Source organism: Mycteria americana, chromosome 10 (genome assembly GCF_035582795.1).
Source record: "Mycteria americana isolate JAX WOST 10 ecotype Jacksonville Zoo and Gardens chromosome 10, USCA_MyAme_1.0, whole genome shotgun sequence".
Lineage (NCBI taxonomy): Eukaryota > Metazoa > Chordata > Aves > Ciconiiformes > Ciconiidae > Mycteria > Mycteria americana.
Window position 1 is genome coordinate 9,187,889 of NC_134374.1, and position 17,040 is coordinate 9,204,928.

At 46.5% G+C, this 17,040-nt stretch overlaps 1 protein-coding gene across 1 annotated transcript in view; it reads left to right on the top strand.

The window, feature by feature from the left end:
• Positions 1 to 4,422: 4,422 nt before the first annotated feature.
• The window catches only part of PAK3 (p21 (RAC1) activated kinase 3), a 106,471-nt gene continuing 93,853 nt past the window's right edge, over positions 4,423 to 17,040 (top strand). Inside the window, exon 1 of the mRNA XM_075512774.1 lies at positions 4,423 to 4,529. The gene's annotated coding sequence lies outside the window, so the exon portion shown is untranslated. The remainder of the gene's footprint in view (positions 4,530 to 17,040) is intronic.

The following is a 17,040-nucleotide window of genomic DNA, read 5'->3' on the forward strand; positions in this document are numbered from 1 at the left end:
CGATGGCCTCAAAATTCAAAATACAGAACATCCTTAAACCCCATGGACTGTGCTTCCCTGCTCTTGGGAATTTAAGAGGGAGAATGCTGCTGAGAAGAGCACTATGTGTGACTGTAAAATGTGTAAAATGCACAATAAACCTTGGTCACTTATTAACATATCTAGCAAAGATAGAGCAGAATGGAGGATCTGGTAGAGCCTTACGAAAGTGCCCGGGGCACGTCGGGGTGCGCGGGGCTGTTCTCTGCGTTGTACCTTGCCAGCTCTCCAGAGTCGCCTGCTTGTGGCTGGGGAGGCAGAGGCGAAGCAATGGGTGGAGGGAAGATGTTTGCATACTGCACTCTTCCAGAGAGCCTTTTTCATTTTTTCTTTCATTTCTTCTTGTTTTGTTGCTTAGATCAGTCTTGAGATCAAAGGCATTCTGATGGGACTGACAAGCACTTTCTTTTTTGTGGGAAAGAAGAAAAAGAAGTCCAGTAACTTATTTTGCACAACTTTCTAGTGTACCATCCCTTTTCATTGAGTTTGCTCCTGTGATTAAACTAAAGTAGCTGTTGATCATAATTTTGGACAGGCTTTTGGCTTCTGCCCTTTGAAAAATGGAAGGAACTGCCTCCTTAAAGTGCGAGCTTGATCTTTAGGGCTCTTCACCAGGCAGCATCTTCTCAGCGGTCTCACCCGTGACTGGATCAAGATGTTGACCATTATTTTTGCTCTGTCAGTCCCGAGAGATCCACTTGCTGATTCTCTGGGCACATCCCTATGCCTCTGGAAAACTCATCAAATCTGAGGTAGCCACCATTTTACTGGGTTGGTTTTTTGATACTTCCTTGAAACCTCTCTCTGCTGAGAGGCCTATGCGTTGCTCCTACCTGGCATCAGGCAGACCGGGACTGAACTGAGGCTTGGCTTCTGTGCTGTGCTCTCCGTTGCTTCAGCTCTCTGTCCTCCCATCTCCTTGACTGGTGTGCTGCCAGTAACAGGGGTTGTCAGTGGTGTAGGACAGGGACAGGCACCCTTCCTGCCTGTCCATGCAGAATGGGGGTCTGATTGCTCAGCGAGTGCCTAGAAACTAATATATTGATTAATTCCTTCTTGGGGTAGTGGAGGGATGAGTTACAGGTACCAGTGACTCCTTCAGAGGACACGTTCCATTACTGACCAGTGTGCTTTGAAGATGCATGGGTGGAAGAGGAATGATAAACTTTCCTCAGTCATTTGGATTCTAGCTGAGAGCCAGCTGCATCCGAGTAACCCTTTTGTTAATGAGCACTGAAAGCATCTGTGCCTGTGTGTGCATGTGCTGCGTCTCCAGATATATTCAGATTAAATTCTCCCTGTGGTAGGACACCTCGTATTTCAATACCTTAAGAAATTCTAGGTGATTCCCAACCAGTTTCTAAAATTGCAAGCTTTCAGCTGCGCCATAGGTAGAGCCCCGTTGCTGCAGGGTACAGAAGGTGGGAGCTTGCGCTGCGCCAGCTGCCTGCACCCAGCCAGCGTTGCCCTGTAGCACTGACGGATCTCCCAACAACGCTGCACGTGATTCTGCACCCCTTCTAGGCTGGGTGCAGGTGAGACAGGAGAGCGTGAAAGGCAAGACAAACCTGTCAGAATTTCTTTCACAGTATATTTGACAGAAAAGCTTCTATTTATTTTTGAAGTGTTTGCACTTTTTTTTTTGTTTGCAAGATTATATTAAAGAGAGACATGGATACAGTTTGGAGACGGTGGCAGTGGAGGTGTACAGGAAGGAGGTATTTGTTTTCTGCACTGGGTTTCTTTCTGCTGTGTCTCTCCCCACATATTTTTTACCCATTTTCTTGATCTCCCTCTCGCCTTTCGTTTTCCTTTTATATTTGTACCTCATGGGGCAAGTTAAATATATCATTGCAAGCTCCATGCGTGCAAGGAGACAAGAATGAGCTCAGTGGTGTTTTGGTCACGATAAATAGTCATTCAGTGGCACTGCCAGGCTTTCAGAGGAGAACAGATCTACAGGCAGAGATCACCGTTTCCTTAATGAGAACGTCTGCATAAAGCATCATATAATCCAGCATATAATCCTTCCATGTCAAACCTGGAACACTGAATCCTTAGTTAAGGTATTGAATGAGTGAGGGTATTGTGTCCTTTTTTTAAAAAAAAAAAAAAAAAAAAGATATGCTGTGCTAGAACTCTCTCAGCTTAGAAAATAAACCCTTAAAAATAGTTTTGCCTATTTCAGGCCAACTGAGTTTCCTTCTTTCTTTCTCTGCACTGTATGTTGTAAAATGTTAAAAAAGATTTTAAGAAGTAGAGACTCTGCTTTCTTTATGTGTTTGCCTACTTTCTGCATTCCATGTCTCTTGGGCCATAAATTGCAAATGTTGATGGAGAGTGTTTGTTGGGGAAAAGAACAAGCACAATTCCTTTGAAAAGTTATAAGTAGAGATGGAAGCATTTCTCTTCCTTTCTGATTCCTGCAAATTCTAGTTACAGAGACTAAACAGGAGTCCAGAAAAACTTGATCACTTTTAACGGTTTGTTTCACTGCAAGACAGTGCTTTTGGGTAGAGTTATTCCAATAGATTTAAAGAGAGTTTCCTGATGCCTCACTGAAGACGTGCTACAGAAAAATCCCAACTGGCAATTCATCCCGGAGAGCAAGCGTGGGGCAAGTGTCTGTGTTTGTGATGGAGAGGCACAAATGATCAGGGAGCCTGAATTCACCGAGATGCCATTTTCCTCCTCTGGGCATTCCTCCTTGCAGAGCTTGCTGCACTTGTGGCCTAGTTTTAATGAGAGATTTTTGACAGCAGTGGTGAATGTTGACATTTTCCTCTATTTAAATTTTTTTTCCTTCTTTGGGTTTGAGCTGAGCACCCAGTGTAGCGAGGAAGCTCGAGGGTGCCTGATTCAGCCCCTCTGACTGCAGGTACCACGTTCTAGAGTCTGCTTTATAAACTCCCGAGGATGGTTAATGTTTTTTTCTATTGAAAAGTTCATTCTTTCATTCATTCGATAGAAATATTCATTATTTCTCTTGAAAAGTAGCTTCTGCCTCATTGTTCTGGTAATAGAAACGTTACAATTTCCAGTCCAAATTTACTTATGGCCTTTTTATTCTTCTTTGTTTATTTCTAGTCACTGATCTTGACTAACTATTTTCCTTCCTTGGTGTTTGCCTTTGAGTTATTTCTGGAGTGCAGTGATGACCCCCTCTCAGTCTCTGTTTGGTTAAGCTAAAAAAAGTCGGCTACTCTGGTCTCCCATAGAGGAATCTCCCTTATTCTGATTATCCTACCAGTCTTCGTCAGCCTCTGCTTTTGTGGAGTTCAGTATTGTGTGTGTTGAAGAGGGGTCCACACAACACCCTCTGTGTTCTGGGTGGTTCCCCCAGCTTCTGGACTGTTTAAAATGGCTTTGCTCATCACAAGAGGCACGTGATTTTCAGTAAATACATGTTTTTGTTTTTTAAACCAAAACCCCAACCACCATTCACTGAATGCAAAAGCAAACTCTTGTCTGTGCAGAGTAAGGAATGGTACGTGATTCTTTGGAGAGCTAAAGGATGGAATATTTGTTGGGACAGTCCGGGTGCTGAAGGTATTTCAATAGCCTGCTTCCCTTGCTCTGTGAGAGTGGGACAGTTATTGCCACCAGTCCTTTATACTTGCCTGCTCTACTTCAAGTTTAGGGCTCTGCTTCTTTAGGCAGGATGCTGTTTTGAAGTAATGAGTGGAACATTTGAATACAGTATTTATGGGTTGCATCTGAACTATCTGATTATTTGCAAATCACAGCAAAAGCTCCCAAACCTGGCGCAATCTAGTCCGTATCGGAGCAGGATTTGCCAGGCAGCCTGGGCGCTGCACAGGGTGGCCACGGTGAGCCTGATGCAGCGGGGATTTGTGCTGTGCTGTTGTGGCACTTCCAAAAGCATCTGACTTTTTACTTAAAACTGTTTGGCACAGCCCGCGTGCATAAGCCAGAACAGGGTGGGGAGGTAGAAGGGCAAGCCTGGTAGGGGTATCCAGCTGGCAGGAAAACCAGAACCAAATTGCAAGGTGTAAAAAAAAAAAAGTGAGGTCTGGGAAAATCTGTCCCTGGTCTGCAAAAAATAGTGAGTGGAGTTATTGTGCCATTTGAAGGTATGGGAGGTGCAGGTAGCGAGTAAGAGCTTTGATGCAGCTGGAAGCCATAGGTGAAAATTTCAGTCAGGGTAACAGAGAAATCGATGGCACTGCGTGGCTTTCTGCCAGCTGAAGTTCGGGCCTAATATTTGAGTAAAAGGGTTCAGTCAGTCTTGCAGCCTGCCTGGAGAACAAAGGAGCGAGACAGATTTAATGCTCGTTCTGTTAATTGCCCAATGGCCATTCTTTCAGCACAGATCTGTGTTTATGTGCCAGAATAATTTGGGTTTGTGTCTGACACAGGAGATCTGACTTGTGGAGGGACTTCAGTCTGGGCTGTTATTCTTGGAGGACTGCGGAAATGAGGGCATATCCTCCCTGCCCTTATAGTCTGCAACTGAAGACACCTTTCAGGTAGGAGTTGTTTCCTATTGATGGCCAGAGAGGTGAGTGACATGTAAGCCCTCTTTTAAAGCAAAGTGAGAGGGGAAGAAAGAGAGAGAGAAGGGACAGAAAGGTCCTGAAGGGTTTTCTTCAGCCTGGCTTCATTTGGAGGTGACACTTCATACGTCAATTTAAATTAAGCCATTTCAAAGAGCGCCCATCCCAGAGCCTCTCTCCAGACGGCAACTGTGGGGCACGTTGGGTGACTGACACAGTTGAGGACAGAGAGGGAGGGAGCTGCAGGAAGAGCTGAGATGAGGCGCTTCATGGCAGGGCTGCTTTGTCCCCTGACGTGTATGATTGCATGTAATTACCGGGATGTAGTTCACCCCTGTTTGCCTTATCACATGTTTGGACCTAGTGTTCTGGTGTGTTAAGTCCAGGTATCTTGTACTTATGTCATGGTTTTCTGCAACCCTCCTGATCTGAGTAAGGTTTAAACAGGAATCTTGTCTGGGTGTTGAACGGTTAATGTAATAGAAAGCTAACACCTGCATCTGCAGCCTTGTCCCCTCCAATGCAGCTGAATAGCATTTCACGATGGCAGGGAAATAATTCAGTAAAACCAGGCCCTGCTCCGTGGGCGATGAATGAAGCTCAAGTGAAGTAGAGGTCACTCGTGTTAATCTGAAGCAAATAGGATTGTGGGACTGGGGGAAGAGGGCGAACCTCCTTTTATGTACAAATTCTTTAGCTCAGAGGCTTAGGAAACACTTCATAGTAAACATTTGCAAAGTATCCATGCCATTAACCTTTTCTGAGAGGAGAGACAAATGGTTTTCCTGCTTCATTTTGTGCAGGTCTCGCATTTTGGTACGTATGCAAATTGTGCTGGGTGGCAGTGTCTCATACAAATAAGCTTGAAATGCAGAGGCAGCCATGCAAGCAAAACGGCTTGCCTTTCCCTGCAGCTGCAATGAGACTTTTATCAGAGGAGGACCAGGCGAGGAGAGAGCCTGACTTGTAAGGAAGCATCAGGAAGAGAGAAGAAAACCAGGAATCCTCCTAAAATGCTGGCACAGTAGCAGAAAGCGCTGCGTCCATGCTACAGTGCTACCCGGTATTTTTGATGACCTGAGGAGCATCCAGCACTGTTTTATTTTTCTTTGGGTTTTGGAGCGTCCTTACCCTAACCTCTCAAGGCATGGAAATACACGAGCAGCTCATGGCTGTGCGGAACTGGGGAGATGACGTTTGGGAGGAAGAGATGAACAGCACGTTTTTGAGATCAGGACCAAAAGGAGCGTGGAACATAATACAGATATGAAACGCAAGCAGGCAACTTCGCAGGGATATTGACTGCCTGTTGCAAAGGCAGTGTGCGAAGGGTGGGCGTTACATTGTGCTGCTAATGTTCTCCGTCCCAGATCCTTTGCAGGGCTGTGAATCAGGTTTTTCCACGCTGTTTAACATGAATTACTGATATGCCTATACAGGATCATCCCAATTATAAGTCTTCTGTGTCTCTAACCCCTTTGCAATATTTCTTTTGTGAGTTGGGTAGGCATCAGGCACTTACATTTCCAAGGGATGAGTCCCCTGTTCTCTTCATCTTAGGCTCTGCTTTCCCGCCAAGCGTACCAGGAGCAAGTATCCAGCAGGTTAGACTGAGTTTGACTTTCTGAGTCTGCAGTGTCTCTTGGTTAACAGAGTGATGAGACCAAATGTTATTTAATTTTAGTGACAGGCGGCAGCAAAACAGAAGAGAAAAGAGAACGGAAGCAGATAAAAGTTCATAAAGACATGAGCTTCCCTGGCTTTTGTTTGCAACCAGACCTTTCTGGAGTTATGGCTCATTTGTCCCTCCTGTACTGGAGTAAACCAGCAGTGCTAGCGGCCCACTGAACGTGAGGGGGGCTCTAAGCAAGCGTGTGTAGTGCCGTCCATCAAGCAGGGGAAGGGGCTGCTTGGCACTATCGGTTTCTTCTCTGTGTCGGTGCAGACAGCCACAGCTTGAACAGACTCCTTGCTTTCAGCTAGGTGAGCTGTGCGAAAGAGAGAACAGTGCAGCTGCGGATTCGCACCGTGCCTCGCTGGATCTGTTCCCTCTTGCTCTTCGATCCTTTTTCACAGAGTAACAGGCAGCACGGCTGCAATGTGATACTCTGGCTGTAGACTGCATTGTCACGTTGGAAAACGAATTGCCTCAGAGCCTTCAGTCTATCTCCTGGGCTATTTCCTGTTAAAACCAGGAAAGCTGGGATTTCCACGTGATTTTGAAGCTCAGAGCTCTGATGTACAGAGAAATCCTGTCTCTCTGTGTTCATTCATTGCTGCTTCTGATCCCTCCTTTTCTCTTCCATTTTTCCACTGAGATTTCCATTACCTCAAATGCTTTTAGAAACTTCATTTTCAAAGCACTGTACCTTCTCATGGGCCACTGCTCACTTGAGTTTCCTTGTGTGGGCATCATGGTTTAGTAGGAAATGCAACACTGGTTTGAAATGTTTGGCAGACAAGATAGGGAAAAATACATCTGTGAGTTATTAAGGGCGAGAGTAATGTCTTTTACCTTCAGAGTTTACAGATATTTTTTTCCCTTCTCATCTGCCAAACACTTACGCTTTTCAGCATTGTCTGCGTCCGGAGGGTGTCTGTCTTGGCGGGGAATTATCTTGGACGTGCAGCTTGTGTGAAGCTGCCTTGGGCACCTCCTGAACGCTCTGGCTCTGCGGCTCAGTCCTTCTGCGCGCGCTAGCTCATATCGGTTTTAGCATTTCACCTCCGGTCACTCGTGAACTGATTCTGCAGTGGGAGATTTTGGTATTTCATTTTGTAACTATTCATCCTCATGTGAACTGCAGGTTTCAAGAAGAACCTGGGCTGCGCTCTTCCCTTGGTAACGGAAAGCCTCCTTTCCCCAGAGGTGACGGCCTGCTGCCTGTGCTCCTGGCACCTCTGCCCACGCAGAACGGGCGAGTGATGACCACACTGGAGTTTTTCTAGTGAGTTCCTGATCAGACCCTTAAAACTCGCTGAAGATTAAGCAAGTTAAACACAGCTTTTTCCCTGACCAGACCATTGCCCTCTAAAACCAATCGTTAGACAAAAAACCTCTTTTATTGTGGTAGAGTTTTCTCAGTTGTTAGGTTTCATGTGTGGAGGTCAAATCTTTGGTTAATGTTTCATTTTCGTGGCCCGTTGTAAGTTGTTTCCCTTCCATTCTTACCCTGTTCCTGGCAAAAAGGGAGGAGAGATATCATAACACAAGTAATGCCCTCATTTCCCCAGCTTCACTGTGACGCAGAGGTACGTGGTTGCCGCTTGTTTTTGCAGTATTCGGCAGAAGTAGTCTTTAACTCCAGCCATTAAAAGCGTATTGGACTCATGCATCCATTATAATTGCTAAGGTGCAGGAGCTGCTTTCTAAAGGTTCCAAAGAGCTGGGAACTGCATTTGAAATGGCAGCTGTTTGGTGCTTCTAAAACTGGGTTTACTGTGGAAGGGAGCACTGGGAGGAGCCTTTTGTGTCTTCATTTCTCTCCCTCTGCTGTTGCAGGCCATTATATCCAGTGCTGCCTTCCATGAGCGTATTAGGTGCCATATTGAAATCACTGGGTTTCTCACCCCATCGTAGGGCTGTTCCACTCTTTCCAAGGTTAGAAGCTGTCTCCTAGCTTACAGTTTAAACTTATGGGCAACCTATACCTGTTGCCCACATCATCAAGATAAAAAGGCAAGATGCAAAGGCTGTATTTTAATTAGGCCACAATCTAACTCACCTGTGAACACAGCCAGACTGCATTCTGTGATGTTCTTGCTCATTCCCACTTCTTTGGGGATTTGTTACCAACCTTTCTCTCTCTGTGGGAGGAACCTGGAAGCCAGGAGTTTTGAGCTCTGTTTCTGGCAGTGCTATTGATTCACTTGTGACCTCGTGCAAGTCCCTTTGGGTTTTGCTTGTAGGGCTTTACAAATGTAGGAGAGAGATGAACACACTTCCTTCACTTCTCAGCATTTATTGTGAGCCCTAATTAACAATTAGAAAGCAAGGGGCTTTAGGCTACAGGGTGCTGCAGAAGTATATTCTATGGGAATACAATTAATAAATTATAACATATATGGTACAGGAGTTCCCAAACTGCATATTGCAATGGTTTGTTTTCATTATTTGTTTACTGCATCCAGTCTGTATGAGTCATACTATACATCTCCTTAACTTCCATTACTGCTGGAGAAACCCTGGGTAGGCAACGTTAATATTCTACCTCCTAAAGTACTGACTTAATGGTACTGTGAGCCCCGGTAATGGGAAACTGTTACTACTGTGTCCTACTGTCCTTTGGCTGCCAGTTCTCAGACTGCAGCTCTCCCATCATGGCCCTGTTCACAAGAGGATGGGACAGTTCTAACCAGGTAGTCTGACCTCCCATGCAAAATGGATCGCAAACTTTTATCCAAAGATTTCTACTTCAAGTTTAATAACTTCTGCGTAGGTTAGAGCATGTCATTTAGACAGACATCCAGTGGGGATGCAGAATCTGTAAGTCAGAGAAAATCTACTGCTTCGCATAGTAAATTATTTCAGTGGTGCATTGCTTTGGTCTAAAAATGCTCCCCTTACTTATTTCTGGCCTCCAGTCTTTGTTGTGCTTATCGTTATGCTTTTGTTTAAAATTAAAAAAGACTCAAGCACCCACTAACCTCAGGATTTTTCACTGCACAGGTACATGCAGGCTGTGATTGAGATGCATCTTAACCTTCTCATTACTAAATTACAGGCACTGAGCTCATTTCAGCTCTCTGGAAGATGGATTATCTGGACTTTAAATTCTGGGGTTTTATCTCTTTTGCTAAACTCTGTGCCATCAGACATTGTCCTTTTTAGAGTGACCACCAGAGCTGACACTACAGCAACCTGGTAATGATGGTTAATCACTTTTATCATCAGGAGCGTGCATAACTCAGTTGCCTTCCTGGGAGAGTTTAGGATCTAAGCCTCCTGCTTTGAGGTGGCTCTTTGCAGGATGAATATCTGTTTCAGGCTCCAATTATAAGATTGTTTCCTTTGTGAAGGTGAAAAAGCAAACAGGAGGGGGTGACCGAACAGGGAGAGGACAGAAGGAAAGGGAAGGGAGAGCGGCACTGGGTGCTGTGATCTCAGGGAAGGCTAACGTGTATGTCTGTACAAGGCAGTAAGAAGAGCTTGCCCTACAGGGCATTAATTGCGAGCGTAAAAGGATGAGTTTGGCTCCATGTCCAGGACAGCCATGGAAGGAGAACACAAATCCTAAGCCTGTGTGGCTCAGAGATGAAGCGGCTCTGCTCTTTCCAGAGCTTGTGTTGAGGAGACTTTATCCATCTGAGTGTGATTTTGTTGCACTTTTGGATGTGTTTCATCCTCTGTACTCCAGTCCTTTGCTCTTCATCTCTCAGCAGCCTTCATATTACTTGTCAGTTAGACTGGCATGTTCCCACTGTTGCCAGCTTCTCTAATTCTGCCAGACTTTTTTCATAAAGCTGCCATGAGTGTAATTATTGCCCTGATGAGGGTAGGTGCTGCATGCCTCTCCTTCAGTGGGCAGAGCTCATATAGCACAGGGGCTCTGCTAAGTCTCCTTGACATTTTGGGGGAGCAAAATAAGCAATGGTGTCCGGCAAATGCTTTTGACTTGGGCCCCTTTAGTGAAATATTCCTTTGTGCAAAGTGTGCAGGTTTGGGATCCCCTTGCTTCCCTCTCCCAGGAAAACTGGATAAATTACCCATGTTTGTCCCCCAGTGGCTATCACTGCAAGCGTGGTGATTAGAGATGAGATCACTCATGGTAGAACCATTCTTTTTGGCTGTCAGCACACTCTGCAAGATACCTGGGCATCTGAGTCTTGAGGTTTTCTTTGCAGCTGCAATCCTTAGAAACTGAGGTTCCAGGGGGCCGGACAGTCTTTTGAGGAAGAAGCCAGTATATATATGTGTTGGATGGATATGTTTTTTGCATTGATGTGTTCTTATCCAGCTAGCAGAAGCATCACGAAGAATCTCTTGAGATCTCAAGTGTTTCCTTAACTGTTATCCTTTCCCTACCAGGAAAACATGTTCATTTTACTTAAACAATCCTTGTAGCAGATTATAGAATGAATCCACCTGATTTATTTCCTGCAGCTGATGAGAATGGAGAGGTTGGGATAGTGGAGAAGGCACAGGCTTTTTCCCCTGCTAGGGAGTGGACAGGAGCCAGTGGTACCTGTGTGCTCTGGATCTGGAGAGCTCTGCACCCTGCAAAGTGGTTTTGTGAAGGTTAATTAGGGGAGAAGGTGCCAGTAGATGGCACTCATGAATACACAACATTGTCTCAGGGTTTTGCAGGGCCACAATCACTTCTTCTGGGCATGTGTAGCAAAAAGTGCAAAATAGTGCAGCATTCACATGCTGAATTCACAGACACGGCCCCAAGGCAGGTAGCCAGTGCAGCAGTAAGCCCGTAGCCTTTGGGCTAGTGAGCCCAGGAGGTGGGGAGGAGCAATTGCTGTCTGTTGGAAAGAACACTGGTGATGCCCCTGGATTTGATGGCCATCCTCATCCACCTCCCTGCCCTGGTTCCATTCAGAGCAGCTCACCTTTCCAGGCCTTGTTGGCACAAGGACACTGGAGGGAGGTGTAGTGACGCAGGCCTGCCAGTTTGGCGATGGCAATTCTGGACAGTTTATTGCAGGATCAAAATGATTTTTGCTTGGAAAATTACAAAGTAGAGCAGCTAGTATAGGAAATAGAGTCCAAAGAACAGTGGGTTATTCTGCAATGCTAACGCGTATATGGGACTGGCTGCGCCTCTCTGTTTCCCTTATGTAGGGTAAGATTGAGCTGTTTCTCTTTGTCTTTGTCTTATTTACATTAGGTTTGGGGAGCTCATGGAGTGGAGTTACTACGGATTGGCCACTGCTTGTGGGCCAGCACCCCTAAAGGAGGTACAGCAGGGGACAGGGCAGATGCAGGTGTCACCCTGCATTGTGCTCCCTGCAGGGCTGCAGCCCACCTGGGGTAGAATTTGGTTTCGTATTTTTGGAGACAATAAAGGGAGGAAAATTCCTACGTTATATGTGAGCTCTTTTGGTTTGAGGTTTGCCTTTATGAACCACAACCAAAGGAGCTCAAAGGCCATGAAGCTCGAGATGCTTTCAGTCCCAATGCTTTCTGACATTAAACCACTAAACAGCAAGCAGATAAGACCTTTCTCCCCCTGTCTCCTGAATCCATCTGGCTGATCCTGAGCAGATCCCTTGAGTGCAAATGAAACACAGTTTCTTAGGCTTCTTCCAAGGGAACTGGTGTGGGCATCGTGACTTTCCACCTCTCCAAGGAGTGCTGAGGTGGCAGTGGCAGGAGACTTGAGCTGGGGTGTGCGAGGCTGCCTGTCTGCGCCAGCTCTAGCTCCGTGGGCTCTGGCAGGCACTGGCAGTGCCCGCCCTGGGGCTGGCAGGAGTTAGGCTTCCAGTTAGCGTTAGTGCCTAACTTCCAGTTAGGAGTTAGTGCCTGCCTAGTGCCCCTCTCCTTGGACAGACCTGTTCAGCTGCTGTCTGGTGCAACAAGCGGCCAGAACTGGGGCTTCAGGCTGCCAGTATTCATTTCTGTTGGGGAAAGCGGTGACATTCAGCTTCCATTAGAAGACAAAAATGGCATCACAGGCCATCTGAGGGCACATTTTCAGCAGTCAGAGTGAAGGCAAGGTATGGGCTCTATTTCTGAGCCAGAAGAGCAGTCTGTTCCCGGTCCTTGGGACTTGTCAGCCCAGCAATGATTAGTGAGGCAAAAGCAAAGGCCACAAAGCTCCTCCTGCCCAGCTCTGGTGAGAGAAGGTGATAAGGGATTCATTGTGCAACCAGGAGATAATTGGCAGCAGTAGCATGAAGCAATGCCAGTCCCTTTTGCCATAGCAATTGTCCAGGCATTTTGTTCACAGCTGTAATTCACCTTGCAGTGCAGTCGATCTGTTCTGGACCATGCACCACTTCAAAAGGAGTGCGGCTGCCACGTAAAATCAAGCGGGATGGCACAAAGGCTGCGTGCGGGATTAAGCGTGAAAATCCATTTTGCTGGTGCAGGGCGTGGGGGAGGCAGGCAGTGAAGGGACTGGACACCCGAAGGGCAAGTCAGCCTCCTCTCCCCTCTCTCTTCGCTCACTGCAGACACTGGTAAGTGCAGCTAAGACTGTGCAATCACTTAACCCCTTGTGAGGAGGAGGAGCTGGGCTCTACCTGCCTCAGCCTGAACTGACAGATCAGATCTTTTATGGGAGGTAGAGCCCATGTCTTGTGTGATGACAAGCCTGAAGGAACAGGGACCAGGTCTCTCTGATGATGTCTGTGTGGAAGAGTGAACAGAGAGCTTTTGGCTTGGTTGAAAGCCATACTGCCTGTGTCTTACTTACCTTCCTCTGTGTTGCATACTGCAGCCCAGGCTTGACGTGTCTGCCCTGTGCATAGGAAGAGTGGGATGAGGCTGTCTGCTGATGCCCTCGACTGTAGCTTGACCTGCAGGTGTCAGCTCCAAGGAGACAGTGTGGTTAGGGTGACTGGGCTTGGCTAAGGTGGTCCCTTGGGACCTTCAGTCCAAGTTAATGGGACCTGAAATGTTGGTGGTGGGTGCGCCCATCCTGCTCGGCAACATAGGTCTCTACTCGCCAGCTTTGAGTCTGTGGCCATGTGTCACATGGTCCTGTAAAGAGTAAGCATGCCCTGGAGCTGCCCAGCCCCGCATCAGTCCCCGAGCTCTGCCCCGAGGAGCTGCTGTCTCCAGAAATGGCTCCTTACCTGCCGTCTGCAGGGCTGTGCACAGCCCTCTGAGATGCAACAAAGACAGCACTTGCCAGAAGGATGGTGCTTCTCTTCCTCTGATGATGAGGAATTTACCTGGTATTTCCTCCCCTGCTTTGCTGAGACTTTCTGAACTTCTGGGATTGCCTCCCCTCACCATGGGACAGCAGTTATTCCCACCGGGGCGAGCACCCATTGCCTCCCCGAGCAGTAGCTCTCCCTTGGGCTGTGCAAGATAATTGGCCTGTTTCCCTGGTGTGGAACCAACGGCTGTGCAAGACGGCTAACAAGAAGCAGCCAGGGTAGCAACAAGATTAAAAATATGTATGAACAAACATCTTGTTTCGACTGCAAGGATGCGCTGAAGCATAAGAGTCTGGGTCCCGCAGTAAGCCGGAGGCAGACTGGATTGGCATTCAGACTGGCAGTCGCACAGTAAAGCAACGCTGGTAGCACGGGAAAAGTGAGGGCAGGAGCCCAGTCTTATTCACACTGGTGTAAACTGGAGTAATGTCATGGAATCACCTATTACATTTGGCTGCATCCTGTTGGCTGGAGTCCAGCGCAGACACATGGCATCAGGAGAGCAGGCAGGATGCCACCAAATCCAGTACTGGCCTCCGGCTCTGCTCCTCTCTGCCAGTGGCCTCAATACAGGATGGTACCTTTCGTTGTAAAGATTGTTTGTATGGAGCCGTTGTATGGAGCTTACCAGATACCAAGAGCAGGGAGATGGATACTGAGTGTGGTGACCCCATCCTGGTGCGCTCCGTGGGCATTGGCAGAAGCCAAGCGTGATTGTCAGTGAAGGTGACACAGAGGTGGAGTGGGTGCTCCAATGAAACATGTTGCTTTTTCTTTCATGAAAAAATAAAGTAAAGGTATTTAATTTTAATTTCTATTTTAAGGGTGATTGTTCTTGGCTGGGTTGGGTCCCTGTAACACTTCGCAAAGTGATTTCAGATAGTTGAAGGCTGTCAACACACCCCAGTCATTTTCCTCTCATGCAGTGACGGATTTTTTGGGAGGAAGGTTTATGACATATCCTTGCATTGAAGCAGCTCAGACTGGCAGGGAAACTTATCAGCTAACTGCAAAGGCACATTCATGACAAGGAAGGCTGTCTTGGTGCATTGGCTACAGGTTGCACACATGCAACCCGAAGAGATGAAGGCCTGCTGTGAGATCTCTTCACAGAGAGACATCCGTTTGCTCGCGGAAGGAGACGGTTTCTCTGTTTATATGCTAGGTTTACCAGGGACCATAAATCCCTGAGCTTCAGATTTCGTGGGTACCAAAAGAAGGAAATATCTCATGGAAGATGGGGGTTAGTGGAATAGTTGGGCAACCATGCAGGTTTATAGCCTTTGTGATGCATGAGAGCACCCAGACACCATTGCTGTGACAGGGATTCCCTGATCCCATGGCAGCTTCTTGACCGCCTGGATCTCAGCAGGCCTGGGGTGGAAGGGGACTCTGACCTGCCACAGCAGCAGCACAGAAGAGGTCGAAAGCTTCGATCAGTCCCTGTCTCCAGTGGCGTTGATGTCACGTGTTTATCTTGGAAATCAGACCCTCCAGCCCCATCCCATATATTAGCAATTCCAATAAAAATAATAATTGGATTCAGTCTATTGCATTTAACATTTTAATGTCAGCTGGGGATTTCTTCCTGATCCCAGCTCTTGATTAGGTGACATCTTTAAGCACCAGATTAATAAGCCTGACTGTATTCTCTGAGCACCCGGGATTCACAGCCAGAGATGAGGGCTGAAATGCAGTGCTTTCTGCACTGTCGTGCTTTGAAACTGGTCAAAAGGTCATGCTCACGATTCTTGAAATATTTTTTCTTTTTACATTTGGTTTTGTTCTGAACTGGATGGAGAACAAAACTTTGCTAAATTTGCTATGAATTAAGTGTTCTCCCATCCTGTGGGTACATGCTAAAATTGATGCTTTCTTGAGTGTTTTAAAGCAGCCGAAGGTGACATGAAAAGGTCTCCACATCTAAGACAGGTCTCACCCTCTCTCTGTGGAGTGTCTTGGGTTCAGGGTCTCATGAACATATCTTTTCTTAATCTTGGGGTTAAAAACTCTTCTACTGTTCAGATAAGACTGGTCCAACATGGTTTGTTTTGTACTTTGAAAAGCGTAATTTTTAGAAGGAAAAAAAAACGGGTTGCCAGAAAACTCATGCTCCACTGCCTTCTGGACTCTGAATTTACGATAAAGAGATTTTTTTCTGGGATTGTGGCCTTCTGTCTTCAAACCAATGCTTGGTCCTGTCTATGCTATGTCAAAACAGACCTTAACTTTCTCAGTGACATGAAAGATAAATCTATGGAACAAACTTCTTGGTGTTTGTACCTGCATACATGCTTAGCTGGGTGACCAGCCTTCACTATTTCTTATGGACTTCTCTTTGTGGCCAAACAAAACCAAGGGTTTGGGGACAACTAGCAGTGAACTACTGTTTGGCATGAACAAATCTATAGGCTCTCACGTTTTACTGGCTGTGTCCTGATGTATAGTGAGCTACAAGTGTGTGCAGAGTTACAGAGAAGAAAGGGAAGGAAGGTGCTGGAAGGGTTCACAGACAGCGATGAGGAGAAGAAGAGGGTATTCTCTAAAGAAGTAACTGCACTGAAGATGTGTTGGAGGCAAGGTTGTGTTTTAGGCTCTAGTAGCTCCTCTCGGTACATGTAAGTTTGTTTCTGGCACATTCTCCATTTACTATCGTGATGTGGTCAGTCTCGCAAAGGTAAAAGTCCTTCCTCTGGAACAAGTTCCTGAAATCTTGTTTGAAGTGTCTCACTAAATCGGGTTTCAGAGGAATCTCTTTCTTCAGCTGTTGCGAATTGTTTATATCACAAAGGCAGTCTCAGTCCTGCTGCTCTAGCTGGTATTAGGCACACTAAAGAAAAGAGGGGCACTTTAGCTAGTGCAGTTGATGCCTGTCTGCTATAGCCGAGAGCCATTGATTCTCTAACCCAATATCAAGTACTTTGCCGGGTCAGCAGCCAGAGAGTTTCTTGCATTTTAACTTTCCAGGTCACAACCCCGGTAAGCTTGGGAAGGGTATTCTCTAAGTCAAGACACACATTCTCTATCATGCTTTTTCTAACTGTAAGGCTTCAGTGTAGCAGGCTGGTATGGAAGTGCTGTAAGATCACAGACAACCCTTGTCTCTAGTCTTCCAGCTGCTGGGAGGACACTGCCCTGAGCTGGCATGGTAGTAAAATCTAACTGTCATGGGATATTCTCCAGGCAATGAAGTCTTCATTCATGGAATGGGAACCACATAAAGACCTTTTTCTTCTCCAGGCCCACTGGGCTGATGTTATCCCGATGCCTGTAGCACCTTTGCATTGCAGTGTATTGGTAACCCGGCATTCTTCAGTACTCACAAGCCGTCACGTCATGCAGTGCCATGTGTTTGCCATCCATAGCACCTTTGTTCATATTCACCCATGACATCAGCGGAGTTGCCGTAGCTGTGAAATCAAAGTTCATACTGATCTAGTATGAGGTTAATTCTCAGATTCACAACATCTGTTGTGGGAAAAGTGGATCGTCAAGAGAGAGCTGAATGAGCAGGAGGAGCCAGATGGAAATAAGGACCTGCTTTCATTTGTGGGACAGGGGAAGGAACCACTAAAGATGAAAGCAGCCTCAGCTGTCCCATCTGCTTTGAAGGAATAATTCAGACCCTTCCCTGTGATACTGTAGCTGA